This window comes from Cyanistes caeruleus, chromosome Z, assembly GCF_971803275.1.
Source record: "Cyanistes caeruleus chromosome Z, bCyaCae1.hap1.1, whole genome shotgun sequence".
NCBI classification, from domain to species: Eukaryota; Metazoa; Chordata; class Aves; order Passeriformes; family Paridae; genus Cyanistes; species Cyanistes caeruleus.
In genome coordinates this window covers 4,582,483-4,595,870 of record NC_141732.1, presented here as the reverse complement: position 1 = coordinate 4,595,870, position 13,388 = coordinate 4,582,483, and positions in this window count along the sequence as shown.

Sequence of the window (13,388 nt, the reverse complement as noted above, 5' to 3'; positions counted from 1 at the left end):
TTCCACAGGAAATAAACAGGAGGCCAAGCCCTGGAGCTGCTCTGCAGCAAAAAATGACAGAGGGGAGTTTGGAGGATTCACATCTGGAATTCAGGGTAGTGCTGGCAGCACGGGCCTGCAGGGGTGAGGTGGCCTCGTCTGCAGGGCTTTGGGCAAACTGCTTCTCCTGTAAAGGTCTGCGTGCCAGTGCTGTCTCTCAGCAGATACTGATGTGGCCACTGGCCCTGGTCTCAGGTGGTGGCTCTGTGGCCACTCTTAACACACACAGAAAGGCTCTGCTGCAGAGCCCTGTCCTTCCCAGTTAGTCACATTGGATTCATGGGAAGGAAAGAATTCCTGGACTTCTAAACACCACAGCTGATCTGCAAGGAGAGTTACTGAGGAGTTTGCTGCTATCCACCAGCTTGCAATCCCCCCAAAAATGGCAGATCTACAAGCATACTAAGCTGAAGGTATCACTGAGGCAGTGAAGACATCATTATGATAGCCTCACTATAAAAAGTTTCATGGAACTCCACAAAGGGTCCTTTGTCCAAAATTGCTTCACTCAGCTGCTTCCTTTTTACAGCCAAAATAGCATGGCTAGACCTCAGGAGGAGGTGCAGGGTGAGGGGTGAGAATTAATTCTCTTGGAGCACAGGACATATTATCAATGAGTCTCCTACCAAAATAAGCCCAGGACATCCAGCACATGATAACATCTTGGACCTAGTGGGGTGTAAGTTTATCCCAGGATATTTTTTCCAGCCACCAGTGCCTACAAAGATGCAAATGGCTCAGAAAGGGCCCCTGCTCTACCTCTAGGGTGGGAAAGTCCCACTGATGGTTAGCAGCAAAGGCAAATGGAAGCCTGATTTAAGTGGGAGGTGAGACAAAACAAGTGCAGTGGTTTTTTGGTTTTTTTTCCTAACATGCTTTCCATGGTGTAGATTTCATCAGAAGGCTTTGAGCAGCCAAGCTGCAGAGGCTGTAAGAACAGATGGAAGGTATCACTCCTGAGCTGGAAGCTGCCATCTCCCATCAAGCAGCAGTGTCCAGTGCTCTGCTCCTCCTCTGCAGCAGAGTTAGCTAAGAATAAAATTCCCACAAAATCTACAGCAGTTGAGGGAGATGCAGACATTTACACACTGAATGTGGCTCTATCATACATGGCAGACAATCTATTCTAACTCCAGCTTAAGAACTGAATAGCATTTTGTGGAAAAAGTAAACAAGTAGGAATAGCAGAGGGGACAGTTAGGTGATCCTGTGCTGATTCATGAGCACCCATGCTTTCATGACTAAGGGGTCAAGACTCCAGAAATCCGAGGCATGGAGGCTTCAGTTTAGACTTCAAGATACCCCAATAACCAGGGTGTAAAGCACAGGTTGCCATGTGTGAGGTGGGGAAAGAGTGGAGCTCTTACTAAACCAGAGAAAGAGGATGGTGTATGGCACAACATTTGTATTTCCATTCCTCATCACCTTCTGTCTAGAGAAAGACTGTACCAGATTTCTCCTTGTCTTCCAGGAAGAAAAGCATGCAAGAATCACACATGTGATAGCATGGAGCCAACCTGGATAAGGAGCAATTTTCTTGTACTCCATCTTTATCCAGACCTTCAGCTGTCTAAAATAGGACACATCTTTCTTTATGGCAAGCCAAGTGTACTGCATAACAAACCAAAGCCAGTGGCAGTTCTAAAAGGCACATTCCAGTCACATCTGTCATTATCTCAAGCCCTTCGTGCCCCATTTTGGGTGCCAAAAAGGACTGCCAGCGAGTAATTACCACACAGCTTCTTTCTCACTCCCCCATCAGTGCAAAAATGAAAAAAACTCCTGGGCTGAGACAAAGTTTAACAGGAAAAGCAAAAGCTGCACACAAGCAAAGCAAGACAAGGAATTCATTCCCTGCTCCCCTTGGGCAGGCAGGTGCTCAGCCATGCCCAGGAAAGCTGGGCTCCATCACAGGTAGCTCGAGAAGACAAAGGCCACCACTCCAAATGTCACCCTCTTCCTTCTGCCCCAGCTCTGTGTGCTGAGCCCAGTCCCGTGTGGTCTGGGACATCCCTGGGGTCAGCTGGGGTCAGCTGTCCTGGCTGTGTCCCCTCCCAGGTCCTTGTGAGGCCTCACTGTGCAAACACTGAGCTGCCACAACCAGCCCTGAGTTACCATCACTGCCTACAGGTCCAAAGCACGGCCACACTCCTGGTACTGTGCAGGAAATTAACTCTGCTCCAGCCAAAAGCAGCACAAAGTGATTGCCATGCACTGGATATCACAGCTGTGCTCTGCTCCAGCTGCCCTTAAATGTGCTCTTTCTGTGGCATTCTGCAGTAAGTGAAATTGCTCGCATTTTTTTCTGGCATAGGGTACTTAGACCTTGCAATTATCCAGGTAAAAGCATCCAAACAGGCCATGAACACAGAGCATGACAACTTTGGGAACTGGTAGCTTTGGGTTACTGAACTACTAAGTAAATGGAAATTTATCTTGATGCCCTGCCTTGGGAGTTCTGGTGGATGAAGTAGGCATTGTTGTGTTGATTAACACGGCCTTTTGTGTCTCTGAGAATTTCCTCATGGCTGAAAGGACTAAAATCTGATTCCTCTGCAGGAGGCTGCCACCCACGTTATGGGAGCAGATCAGAGCATGTCTCTGCACCTCTGCTGCTCTCTTCTTGCTCAGGGTTTTGTTTTTGTCTGTCAGTAAATGTGCTGGGCAGCGAACAGTGCTGGCTGAGACAAAGGTATGTGCCCCGTCCTGTGCCCCTTTTCACAGAAGCAGAAAACCTTTGGTAGCAGAAGAATGGAGGTGAGCAGCACCTCAACACCTGCCCAGCAAAGATGAAGGTGTCAATTCCAGACAACCATTTTACAAATTAGAGACAAGTGTCAGGCAAGAGTAGTGCAGAGGACCAGAGAAGATGTGGTTGGATTGCCTGGATGTTGCAAGTTAAGCACTGTACTGATGCCCTGGAGACCCAGCTGACTTCCCTCATCGTTGTTTTGTACTTGTACTTGTAAAAAACCAGCTGAATCTTCACCACTGTCTACTGCTCAAGAACCCTTTTGCCCTAAATAGACAGTTTCTGATGCCTGTGAAAAGTTCTGCTGAATGTGTTACTTTGACAAGTATTGTGAAACATGATTTCATTACCAATGGCATGTGGTTAGAAAGAAATACCACACAATCTATCCAGCTTAATCTGCAGACACAGTTTGTCAGACAGATGCAACTACTAGATTTGCAGCTGCAGAAGTGAAACCAGAGTTTGGTCAGTCAGTCACTGAAAGAGCTGTGCTGTGCAGTTAGATCTGCACTTGCTGTACAGTGAACCCAAAATTTCAGTGAATTTACAGCTGCTGCAGAGTATGAAAGACAGCACAGTCCAAATGGGGCAGAACAGGAACAAATACAAGAACACACTTTTCCCCTAGTGCTGTTTTATTAGAAATATTTTATTGTAGAAAAAACTACCTAGCAGACTGAGAAATCAGCAAGATTGAGGTTAGAATTGCCATCAAAACTACCTACTCTCTTTGAAGCCATTCCCCCTTGTCCTCTCACTCCAAGCCCTTGTAAATAGTTTCTCTAAATCTTTCTTATTGGATCCTTCAGACACTGAAAGGGGGTCACCCTGAAGCCTCCTCAAGGTTGAACAAGACCAATTCTCTCAGTCTTTCCTCACAGTGGAGCTGCTCCATCCCTCTGGTCATCCTGGTGGTCTCCTCTGGACTGGCACCAACAGGTTGATGTCCTTCCCGTGCTGGGGAAGAGGAAACCCCAAAGGAAACCTGCACATAGAGAGCAAATTAAGGATGCAAATTAAGGTCAAGAATTCCAGGTGGGAATTCTGGGACAAGTCTTCCTTGGCTGTTCTTCACTGCAGTGACAGGATAGTGCTCTTTGAAAGCACCACTTCCACAGCAGTGCCCTCTCACTGGTTCACCACAGCAGCTCTGTCATCCAGGACTGGGCTTGCCTGCAAGGCTGTTGTGTGTCCCATCCTATTACTCACCTTTGTGCAGCCTGCAGGCTTTGCTTGTTCTCTGCTCAGTCAGAGTGGGATGTTGCTGAGGTCAGACTCCTTATTGCACTGCACTCTGCAATGCAGATACCCCCCAGAGCAGTCCCCACCCCTTGTAGCTCTCAGCACACACACACACACACACATCTGCCTCTATCATCAGGAAAATGAAGCAGCAAAATTACCCCATGGCAAGATCTCCAAGACAGGTTTGAAATGCTGCTGTCAGCCAAGGTATGTGGAGGCATCAACTGAGATCTTTTGCTGTAGCCTGCAGACAGCCTTTGCTGTCATGCTGTAATTTACATCAGTTACCTCTGCCAGTTACTGCTTTATTTTTTCATCAGCCCAAATGTCCTTCATCTGAACAAAAATTACATCCCTAACAACAACATAGCAACATGTCAAAATGGGGGCCTCTTCTGTCTTATGAACTTCTTGATGAATTCCACCTCCACTGGTGAGGATGCTCCAGCATGGAAAACCATCACCAGCCAGTCAGAGAAACCACCATGGTTTATCTATCCAGTTCAGCCTTTCCTGAATATTAAAATCAGATTGCTAGACAAGATCTGAGGCCTCATATGCTATCAGTTTCCATTTTAAAGGAGCACTGAATTTCGTTCTGCTGATTCTTGCCTAGTATATTTAGTAGTGCACACCTTTCTCTTCAGTGCTTTTAGTTAGAATTTGTTAAATTCCAGAGTTTACAAATTTGACACTTGCTAGGTACTCTATAGGTGTAAATCAGATTTTCCACTGCTTCTAGGATATCACAACATGTGAGGATCTGACCTTTTAAGCTGAACATATTTGCTTTTCTAGGTCTGTCTGAATAAAAGCAGATAGATTTTTCTTTCCATTTGGGGAATTCTGCCCTCTCCAAACCATTTCTGAAACCACTCCTGGCACAAACAGGAGTATTTCAGATGGTTAAGATATATCTTTTCCCTAACAGCCAAATTAAGATGTGCTATCTGATGAAATGCAAGGCCTGATGCTTGCTACATGAGAACAATACCTATTTTAAATGCCAATTCATAACATCTTTACTATAAATCACTTGGACAACTGCAGTGTCTTGTTTTTGTTCCCGTATAAAGGTCAAAGTGTCATAGTGAACAGAAGTGCTCTACAAATACTAGGAGCTAATATTCTGCATGACTAAATGCTTGACAGAGAAAACACATCACTTACAGCAGACCTGGGCAGAGCAGCAAAGTTTAAAAAAAAATCCAGGATCAGGCTTTCTGATATGCCTTTCTGAGGAAAGAGTGCCTCAAGGGCAGCAGAAGTGACACAAATGGCTTTTTGCCATCATCTTACACTGTACCTTCCCCACAACTTTATCTCAGACCTCATCTTACCTAAAAAGCATGAAGGTTTATGACACTAAAAGCATGTGTGTTTGTGCCTTAGTGCAGCTTTGAACTCCCAAACACTTGCTGCTCTTTAAAAATAATGGTCATACAAATGACAGAACAAAACAAAACAAAAAGGTCCACTTTTGGTCTCACACTTATTTTAATCTTCACAAAATTCATGGTTCAGAAGAGACACAGGGGAAGCCTAACCAGGATTATTGGGGTGTTTGTTGTTTTATGGCACTATTTGGAAGAGTTTTATCAGGAAGGCTGAACACCAAATTGTATTGCAGACAGCTTCCAAGAGCAACTTTTTGTTTTAAGACCATAAAAGGCAAAAATAAACTGCCTTTTTCTGTGTGATCAAAGACCCAGCATAAAAAAGTGTCAGGAGGACCTTAAATGCCAGTTCCTGTACTCCCAATGTGTGTATCTTGGACTTCTTCCAGTGTGGGAGCAAGATGGACTTTTATTTTTATTTTCCTTTTAAATGGGAGAAAGCTGCCAAAATACATAAGGAGAAGGATTAGAGCCAGTTGCTTTTTGTTGGTTCTTTGGTGGGAACACTGCCAGGCAAAGCCGTATGCTGAATTCCCAGGGAATTTCACTCTCAAAAGCCAGCTTCTGGATTCCCCTCATTTGGGAAGCTCTCCCTGAAAGGGATATTCATATCTAGGAATCAGCTCAATGCAGAATTGTTGTACTGGCAAATTGGCTGCTGTCTATTCAAACGCTGCTCTGCATGGAAGCCTTTGCTGGGGTTATTTTTTCCCCCCGCCCCCCCTCCCCGTTAGGTTGGGATGCCTGGTGAGCTGGGCATGTTTAAAAAGCAGGATTGCAGAGCACCCTGGGTAATCCAAAGTGTGCTCTTACAAAAGCAGGAAGAGACCGTTGCTCCTGGTATCAATAGCTGCTAACACTGACTCTCCAGGGTCACTTGCCAAGGCTGAACAATCGGCCACAAACACATTATTTCTGTCTTCTCAGGGCCTGTGACGGTGTTGCAGCTGTTATCCTATAAAGGGACAGAGGGATGCCTCTTGCTACTCATCCAGCCTGTGCCAAACATCCTCCCTGTCCTGTGCCTCCCCTCTGCTCTGTTGGTTGGTCACATCACTGGGGAAGAAAGGAATATTTCTAAAGGAAGATGCAGCTTCCCAGAATCTTCTTGCTTTCCTACGTAAGCAGAGGAAAAGGATGTGAAAAATCAGACAAAAGATGCAATTCTGAGAACTGTTTTGACATGGCAACGGTTTTGTCAACTTGAAAAAAAATAAAAAAATAATCTGGGCAGGAATCACACTTCTTATTTTTCATGTGTCAAGGAGAGATTTCCTTGAGGCTTTCCAACAAAAGGCTGTTCTGTAGAAAAGCTAGACCCATGATTAAAGCATTAGGCAGGGCATCTAGATTTTTCTTCCTCAGAAGATAATTTTTACATATCTATATATCACTTCATGCCCTTATATTTCACTCTGTAAAATGGGTACAATAACATTTATGTGTTACAAATAAATTCTTGGGCTGTTTTGAGACATTCAGAGGCTATAGTGATAAGGGCAACAACAAAAAGTGCCAAGAAATAGCAGTATATATTACAGATACTGCACAGAAAAACTAAGCAACTTGTCAGACATTTCAGTTGGCTTCAGCAGATAGAAGAGAAAGAAAGCAACAGCATACATCATTGGCCAAGCATGAAAACCACATAATCCACCTTTAACCTACAAACTTCTGTGATTTTGAAATAGATTGTTTCTCTGTTCATTAGTACATTAGTAGAGGCATTATTTATCTTTGCAATAGAGTCCAAATGTCCTTATTACTGCTGAACCCTGATGCTGAAATGTAGCTCTTTTAAAGTTAGCAGCAATCATTTGCAATACAGTAAGCAGATGGAGACCCCATCAGAAATCAATGTCCCATTGTAATAGGTCCTGTGTGTCTAGACAGTCAGAGACAGTCCCAGCCTTTGAAAAGATTACAGGCTGAATAGACAAGAGAAACAAAAAATGTGGAGAAGAAGCCAGCAGACCACAAATGAAGTGTTGTGCTCAGGTTCCCAGTGCTGGTCCCTGGTGAAACAGAGATGAGGATATGCCTGGGGGTGCTGTGGCTGAGAGCCTCACACCCCACCTCCCACTCCGGGCACAGAGTAAGGACTGCTGAAGGGCTCCTGCTGCCAGTGAGAATAACAAGGGAAGAAAGATAACAGGATCATCCAGGGATTCAGCAGCGGAGGAGAGCTGACATGATATTTATCTGCTGTCTGCAGGAGAGAATCATATTTCTTTTGCACAGATGGATGTGCACACAATCAGCTCCCGAAGATGCAAAACAAGGGTTTCTGATTTCCACCCAGGCTTACCTAGTGATTACACTAAAGCCAGAGATAACTGTACCTGCATCTGAATAATTTTAATTAGCAAAAATTAATTAACTGCTCGTACATGGCAGTACCTGTAGGTGGAGTGGACTTGCTTAAGGTTAGTTAAGGTCTACTTAGGATTTATCTTCTGTGAAAACAGTTTATGTGACCTCCAAAATGGCCTGAGAATTTCATCCAAACTTGGCAATTAGTTTCCCCATAAGAACTGTGAAAATCTGTGGATTGATAGTGAAGACAGAAACAGTGATAGTATCTCTCCAGCTGTACAACCTTATGCCACTGGATATTGCAGCTTCCATGCAGACCAACACACTAAGAATTTGGGTTTCTTTTGTTCATTGCATAACTAGTTTGCAAATGCATTTATTGTATCTTACTTTAACAGTCCCTTACACACCTTTCTTCTCTTTAACAGCAATAGTATTGAACAGTGGTTAAATCAGATTGGGCTTTTTTAGTTTATATGCTTTGACTGTGAGGGGTTACTTTTGATAGATACTCTCTTTCCTCTTAGCATCTTATCCTGAAGATTTGATAGAAATCTGAAGTCCAGAAACAGTCCTGTCAAAGCAGCTTCTGAAGCAATAAAAATCAGTATTAATCTGAAAACGTATGTCTTGGGCTTACCTCACTGGTTCAGGACTTTTACAGTGTAATCATCATGAATACACACTGAGAAATCTGTCCTTGGTGACAGAGGGACTGGGGCTGGGTTTTGCTACAGCCCCAGATTTTGGCATGCCCAACTCAGGTGTTTGTTGGGACAGGCTGCTCCCTCTGCATATCCTGCCTGTTCCCACCTCTCCTTCCAGTCTGTCCCAAGCCTCCAGAGAGCCAGAACATTGTTGTGAATTCAGAAACCCAACATTTCTGTGGCTAAACTCCCCCAGTCCCTAAGGATTCCTGCCTGCTGCTGGCCAGGTGTGCACCTCACTACCAGCCCATGCCTTGCACCCAAAGGCTCTACCACTGCTCCTTATGCTCAGGGACTGTTTCCCTGAGGTGGTGAGAACAGAGATGTGATACAGCCCAGGCAGATGCTCCTGGCTGAAGTGCTAGCTTCTCCCCCAGGGCTGGAAACACGGCTGGCTAGACAGGAAGAAGTGGCCTCTTGCCTCACTGAGCCGGTGTGTGCCACCAGACAGTGCCAGCTGGCCTCATCCAGGTCAGAGAGGCACCCAGCATTTTGCCCTGGCTGGAAAAGAGGAGCTTAAGACGAGGGGTTCAAGAGGGAAAAGCAGCCAAAAGCCTCCTGGGGATGCACAGCTGCCAGCTCACTGAGTGTGATGGTGTTGGTGGTGCTGAGCAGCAGGAGCATTCCAGTACAAGGAAAAGCCTGTTGTATTTGGGGCAGTACCTGCACATTGCAGCTGCCAGAAGAGTGTGAATGAGTGACACTATCCTTTTCTTCATTGATCTGAGCACAGAAGGCCTTCAGTGATTCAGTTTTCCTATCAAGAGGACATTGGTCTGATGAATCATTGCTGTCTGTTTGCAACATCAAGGGGATGTAGGAGGTACTGCTTTGCATACGTGTGATTGAATCAATAGCTCACATATACACATCTACATCCAACTACAAAAACCACATCAGTGCTTTTGCTGATCACCCAAAACCCACATTTACTGAAAGCTCTGCCTAACAGATTGTACTATATGGACACTGTGATTTCTTTTCTGAGCAAGACACAGAACTATCGACATCTTTTTGCTGATGTGCTGGTCCAGACTGTAGATTAATTGCCCACAATGTTTCAGTCCAAGACTCAAACAAACTTCTTTCATTTTAATACATTTACAGTTTCAACAGCTGAGTTATGTAATATTAATCAAAACTTGGCATAGACACATTAAAAACAGACTATGCCTTTTTTTTTTGAGTGAGGTGGCAATTTACAACTAGACAACAAATGTCTAGCTTCTGGGAGATGAATCTGGAGAAACAAACTAATTTATTGCAAGAATCTTAGTCATAGATGAAGAATCCATTTTCTTGAGCATATAACTTTCTATTTAAAACTGTTCTTTGATCCAGCTGGGTTACACACTAAAGATGAGTTTTCTTAATTAGGAAAGAAGGTATAGCTCTTACAAGTCCATTTTGCACTTTTCTTATTTGTGTCTGTCTCTGTGCATGCAAAACAACCTGTTAACCACCCTGCTTATAAACTCTGTCTGATACTAGGAACCCTTTATGTTATTCTATTCTACATTGCAAATTCTGTTCTCATTGTTGTGCGTGCCTGTGACCTTTTGCCTTCAGATTCAGCTGAAGTCCTCTGGGAGATGACAGAAAGAAAAAAAAAAAACAACAACTTTAACTTGGCTAGATATAACAGTGGAGAGTCATTAAATCTTGGTGACCAGCTATTCAGTTACAGTCCATTTAATCATAGAGCAGCAAAATAATTGGCAATGGCTCAAGGCAAACTAATTATTCCAATCTGAAACTCGGCAGGGTAACAAGTAAACTGTGGATGAGGTGGTGATAGATTTTGCACATCTGACAAGCCTGATCTGTGAGGCTCCTGACAAGGAGAATAATGACAATCCAGGAAGTGTTCTCTCTTCAGTCATGTCAAAAAATGAGAAAGACTGGGAGCAGAAAAACATCTGCTGGAAGAAGAGGAAAAGACCACTTTCAGGAGCAAAAAAGGGAGAAGGATGGGCTCTTTAAAAGCCTCTAATCTAAACCTTAAGGCTGCATGGCCACAGGGGCACAGAGGCAGGCTAATGTGTAGTTTGCTCTTTCTTCTTTTTATTATATTTTTTCCCCCTCTGTATGTCTTGCATCAGCCAAGAAGTAATTAGGCTTGCTGGCAATCACATGCATCCTGGGAAATCCATGTGGCAAGCTCAGAGAGCTCCTGGACCTGCAGCCTGGGGAAGGGATTAGCTGGAGCATTCTGAGCACCAGTGCTGGGAGGCTGGCCCGTGAAATCACAGCCACCAAGGCTGTGGAGTGTCCATGAGACAGAGCCTGAAATCGAAGCAGTGTTGACTCAGCCCATTGGAACTCAAAAGACATTAGGGTGAGTATTTGCAGGTTAGTGAGGGCACAGCCTCTTCCTCTTCGGGAGGTAACAAAACCACTGCTGTCTGGAGAGGCCCTAAAAGGCCACCTTAGGAAAGTAATTATTCACTCCTGGAAGAACACAGGAGTCAACTGGATGTTGTTCTGGTGCTGGGTGGAAATTCAGATGTGCCTCACCAACTTCAGAAATGAGGAGATCTGCCAAAAGTGTTTGAGAGATAGCTTTGAGGTCAGAATTTCCTGGCATGGACGTACAAAAGTATGCCTCCTTCTTTCTGTATGGTAGCACAAAAGCTTTCCAAAATGCAGACAGGGTGTACAAAAGCTTTCTAAAAAACAACAAAGCAACAAAGTGGAAATTATTCACGTGGGAGCTGTGAAGAAGTTATCACATCTTGCTCTGTAAGGCATAACCTGGTGAGTAACTGCAAATACCAGAACTTGCAACAAAATTCTATCCTTAAGAAGTGTTTTTCCACTGACCCTTAAACAGAAGAGCTAATGACAGAAGCCAAAGCTTAAACATTATAAGCAAATAATTCAGAATAAAAATTTCAGTGTTTTGGGAAATAAAACCTCACTCTCTGCACCTACTCCTGTGATCTTTAGTGGAGGCGGACAGGACTGTCAGACGTGCAAGAAAAAGAGAAATAAAATTTAAACTGAAGAGATGAGCTGTGTACAAATGTTTATTAAAGTCACCACTAGAAATGTACAACAGGTTTGAAATTGGACTACTTGTTTCTCATTCATTGTAATTCTTCTGCAGAAACCAGAAGTGATCATAAAAATTACATAAAAATCCAGATTTGAACAGGACTTCAAACTTCCATGGAAAGCAGTGCCTGAGATTAAGGTCTCAATTCTCTGTCAAACTGTCTCTTTAATATTTTCATCAAGAAAAGTCCACCTCTTTCCTGGCTCCCATGGCTAATTACTCTCATGGTGATTTTTTTCCCCCCCCCGAAACTGGGAAAGGCGTCTATAGATATCCAATTTGTGGAGATGATGCTTAAATGAACTTTCTTCCACATTTGTTTGTCATTGCTTCTCAGCATAGGAACCTGGGGGTTGATCTCACCGTGATGACTGATGTCAGAAAAGGGCACTGAGTACTTCTGTCTTTTCTGTGGTCATTCTTAATTAACCTTCCATCCCCATTCAGCAGCACACCTGCAGCTTTGTCGTGCTTCCACTCTGTAACAGAGCTTTTATTTGCTGTGTTTGACATCATTTCCCAATTTGAGCTCTGGCTGAATTTTTCCCTTGCTAACTACATTACTGCATGCAGGAGCACTGTTTCTATATTTCTTTCTGGTAGTCTCACCTTTTCCATCTCTCTCGAATCTCTCTTTTGCATCCTCCAGTAACTCACTGTTTACAGGATGTTTTGCTATTATGGCTGCTCCTTTTTCTGATGAAGAGTGTAGGCCAATTTTGAAACTGAAAATACTCCAGTGCTCCTGAGCTCCTTTGCTCTCCAAGGGGCACAGAAAGGTCGGTGGCTGGTGCAGCATTGTGCTGTTTTCACAGCAAATACTGAGTTAGCTGGAGGATGGACAGCAGCTTGCATGTGCCTTTTGAGTGAGCTGCTGATAATCAGGTGAAGCTGCTTCTGACAAAGGGGTGGCTTTCTTGCACAAAGGCATGAGAAGAATGCCTGTCTGTCCCGTGCAGGATTTTCTGTGAGTCTGTACACCATTTCTCTGATAAGCTGAGACTGAGAAACAAAGAATCAGAGAGGTGCTTCTGAGAGCTGATAATTCATACCTAAGACAGGCCTAAGGCAAATTTGTGGCTGTGGGTAAGCACTTGAGGCTTCAAAACACGCAGGAGAAAAAGATCCTTTCCACAGACAATTAGGGAGGAATAGGATCATGAACTGAGCTACCTGCTGAAGGAACAGAGAAGGCCTTTTAATTGTCCTTTACTCTGTGCAGCGGGCATAGGGACAATGACAGCTGGCTGAACCTTGCCTCCCAAGCACAGCTACAGTCCTGCTGCACTGCCTCCATGACAAAGAAAGAAGCTGAGGACACCAGTACAAGTGATCCTCACCTCTGTTTGACCCTCCCTCCTGTTTCACCGACTTTGATGATGGCAGAGAAAGAGCCTGCAGATAAAATGTGCTCTCAAACCCAGTTTTTCCTCCTGCCAGCAGAACTGTCAATCTGGGTATTACCACCCTCAATTTCCTAAAAAATTGAACCTGAGTAGATTCATTTGAGCAGGAACAATAACAGCTCTTTGTTATTTGTACTGCAGCAACACTGGAGGTTTGGATGGAGCACTCTGACCATTCTCAGCTGGTGAAACCCATGTCCTAGAAAAGCAGTGAGTGGTAGGCTGAGCAGCTGCCCAGCCTGGGTCACACAGGACTCGGAGCTCTAAGATTTCACACACATCACAGTAAATCCAAGTAGTGAGACCTTACCCAGCAGCCTGAATCAAAACCTGGTTCAGACAGATTCCTCCCACCTGCCATTCCTTCTTTTTGACACCTGCATTTTGTTCTGAGAGCAAACTTTGGCTTCTGGTAGCAGAATACTGAGACATGATCACTTAACCTGCCAGCCCTCAGTAATTCTT